Source organism: Mastomys coucha, unplaced genomic scaffold (genome assembly GCF_008632895.1).
Source record: "Mastomys coucha isolate ucsf_1 unplaced genomic scaffold, UCSF_Mcou_1 pScaffold22, whole genome shotgun sequence".
NCBI classification, from domain to species: Eukaryota; Metazoa; Chordata; class Mammalia; order Rodentia; family Muridae; genus Mastomys; species Mastomys coucha.
The window spans coordinates 37299752-37303432 of record NW_022196905.1 but is presented as its reverse complement, the minus strand read 5'-3'; the positions used below and the strand labels follow the sequence as shown (position 1 = coordinate 37303432).

The following is a 3681-nucleotide window of genomic DNA, read 5'->3' as shown; positions in this document are numbered from 1 at the left end:
AAAAGCTCCAGGACACAATGGAGTCAATCAACTCCAGTAATTTTCATGTGTTTCAAATGTCACGAATAACAATGTACAGAAACAAAAGTGTGATCAGAAGCCCAAACTTGTAGAATAGACTCAAGGGAGGTATTTCTAAATGGCATAGCAGGACCTAGAAGGTAAAGCATCTTTGCCTTCAAGGTCTTCGTTCCTATTCCTTTGCCCTGGAATGCTGTTGAGAATGTTTCTAGAACTTTAAGAAGTCCAACACTGATGTTTTGATAACCACTCACTTTAAACCTTGCCCAGACCTTGAATCAACAGGCTCCGAGAAAGAAAAAGATTCATATAGGAAGAAAGAAGAGGCTGTCACCTGCTTTATTTTGTGGTAATACATTGAGGTGTACATGATCATGATGCTTGGTCCAGGCAGTGTAAGGCCCCTCAAACAGTAGCAGAGGCAGACATCTTCATAGAAATAATGACTAAGGCATTCTTGGCTTAGACCCAGATTGTGGTCTAGACAGTCTTACAGGGCTCAAAAAGTGCTAATAATCTGGACTGGATTGTGGGGCAGGCTCCAGGGAGCTTATTATCCTCTTGAAGAAAGGGTGGACTATCCCTGACCTTGAGAGAGACATGGGAAATAATGACCATTCACTAAGAGGGACCACTGAGGGAAAAGGTGTAGAAAAAAGAATCTGTAGAAAAATAAGAAAACTGACATCTCTAACAATTTGTCAGGGCATTACTATTCTAGCAGAGAAATCATGAGGGTACCATTGACATTGCAGGGCAGGGGAAGAGATGGACTTCATCAAATGAGGTGCTCTTAGAGACCCAGCATAGAGAAGGTGATGCTCATAGTCAGGTTCTGAGAAGAATAATCAAGTTCTAAGCATAAAATGAAAGGATGAGACAGGGGAACGAATTGAGAGATAATTACTGTAGTTCAGCAGGACATTACGAAAAGCATTGGAATGGATGTTGCAGTGGAGTGGGAAGAAACAACAATTTGACTCAGAGAATAGAGAGAGAGAGACAGAAGACCTGGGGGTGAGGGCAAGATGAGAGGCTGGCTCAGCAGGCTAGCAGGTTTCCACCTGCTGGTGAACTGATGTTCACAAAGAGAAGCGAGTGAGTTGGGTTTTGACCTGGTTGAATATGTGGTGACTATGGGATACTAAGTAGATAGATGCCGAGAATTCTACCTACGGGTTGATTCCAGGGTCTATCAATCCTGCCACTCCTAGCTTGGTGACTTTGGAAAGGTCATTTAATTTCTCTTCCACAGCAGTTGGCTCTCCTGACAGCTGTGCAGCTGAATTCAGTGAGATAAGACTTATCACATGGATAGCTCACTGAGCAATGTTCAGTAACTGGATATTTTCTGTCTTGTGTACTCATTAGGTTTGGAAGAATGGAATCATTCAAATTAAGGAAGGAGTAAAGATGAACATATTTAGGTCATTTTGTGGATGACAATTGAAGGTATTAGTTATGTTGAAAAGGACAAAGATGACAAATCTTTAAACTATACAGAGTTGTTTACTGCTGCCAAGAGTTACCCATGGAACTCAGGAGAAATGCCTAACTAATCTACACAGTTTACTAACCCAAAGAAAGGAAGAGTTGTGAAGAAAAACATGAAGGAAAACTGAAGATAGAAAACTTCAGTGACTATATGTTTGGGCTTCAATTCCAGTGGGGACTCCACAGATGATGAGTCATGACAGGCAGTTGACTTGTCCTATATCAAAAACAAAGGAAGTCAGCAATTAATTCAGTTGAATGATTTCCCCATGACACTATTCTATGATCCTAAGCCTCTGTTTTAGTCCTTATCTTACTACTGAAATGGTAATATAGGGTAAGTTAAATTGATCCTAAAAACAGAGCTGCCCCCAATGCCCAACCCTGTACTGGAAGTTAATGATCATGCTACTACCAATGCTACTACAAATTCAGAGGATTGACAAGTATGGAAGAAAGGGGAAATGGGGTGATTTATGTAGTTAAGATATGGAGACATTATTTGTTGTTGTTGTTCACCTCCCTGTATTCAAGTGATGTTGACAAATTATGTCTTCAAAAAATCATTTTAAACTGCCATCCTGGCAAGGTGGGGCTGTGATGGCAGCGGAAGTATCTTATAGTGAGTTATGTCACTAGGCATTGGGTCATTGCTGCAGAAAAGCAAGCATACCATATAGCACTATGATAGGCATGGAAAGAAAGTGGAGAAAGGTGGCCAGCATGGGCAGGAGCTAGGAAGAGAGGACTGTGAGAGGCCCCAGTGCCAAAGGGAAACAAGGACAAAGAGATGGTTGCTGGAGAATAATCATTGTAACCCCAGCTTCCACTCTTATATGTATTGGGGATATATTTTTAAACCCTTTGACTCTAGGTAGTACTTTCTAGGACTATGGTCTTGAAGGCAGATTCCCGTGACCCTCAAAAATGAGATTTGGGCATAAGTATTCTATATCAAGTCTAAAGGGGTACCAGTTTGAATTCTATCCCCCACTTAAATCGCTACCCACCAGCTCTGGTTTTCTACCCACAACCCACCATTGTGCTGATCATTTTAATATTTCCCAGAAATTTTCAATTAATAATATAATAATTATAACAAAAAAACCATAGCAAAATAACTTATTGTTGAGTTTTAAACAATATACCAAAGCCCCCATACAAATGACTTACAACTTTTCTTCAGCTTAATCACAATCTTACTTTCTTGGTCATATGATTTAAAACATGGCATACCTGGGGATTTGGTCCAAGGGGAAGACTTCTAAGCTAGGGCTCAGAAAGTCAACTCCTGAGTCTAATATATCCTTCTTGCTTTGTGACCTTGGACAGATAAGAACTTCTTTAGGTCAGAGTTTTCCCTATAATCAATTTAGTGGAGAATCATTCTCCTGTGTCTGGTCTGGAATGTAGTGAGGGAGAAAAGAAACAAAAGCATTGAATATGATCTAATGCAAAGGTTTACTATTAGAAATATGCAGAATGCATACAGGATTGTTTCTTAACTATGATTAAACTTTGGGAGTTCTTGAGTCTGGTGAGATGGTATGGAAGTTAAGAATACTGGCTGCTTTTCTAGAGGACCCATGTCCCATACTTAGCACTCACATGGCAGTTCATAGCTCTCTGAAACTCCATTCCCATGGGAACCAACATCATCTTCTTGTCTCTGTTGGTACAGGCATGTATAAGAAAACCAGTCAAAATACATGCAATCAAAATCAAAATAAATTAATTAAATTAAATTAAAACAAAAAAAATAAACTTTGCTAGTTCTTAACTAGTGTAGACAGGCATTTAGTTTCTTGATAGATCACTTTTAGTAAAACTTAAAATACCAATTCCTGTGGTTAGCAACAGATCTGCCAAAGATTATTTTAGATAGATTATGCTGAGAAAAAAATATAGGGTCTTCAAAAAAAGTTGATTTCCTGTTGTGTTGGATGTTCATGGGTCCTACTCATCACTTGGGTGTCCAGACTGATAGGGCACCCACCACTGTTGATGTGCTGGTCAGCATACGTGAGTAAACATTGCTCTGAGGGGCTTCACTTTGCAATAGAATTCTTAATTTGAAATGACATTTCTCACTTCTATCCACAGAGTCAGGGAATGCTATTCTAGGAAGTCAAAGAACTGAAAACCTTTAGCTGTCAATAGCTACAG

General features: G+C 39.6%; 1 long non-coding RNA gene across 1 annotated transcript; it reads right to left on the bottom strand.

Moving 5' to 3' along the window:
* Window positions 1-331: 331 nt before the first annotated feature.
* LOC116070019 lies at window positions 332-3181 on the bottom strand. The gene is made up of 2 exons (XR_004110254.1): window positions 3124-3181; window positions 332-1732 (listed from the first exon to the last, which is right to left on the bottom strand). It is a non-coding gene; the product is annotated as an uncharacterized LOC116070019 (long non-coding RNA).
* Window positions 3182-3681: the final 500 nt, after the last annotated feature.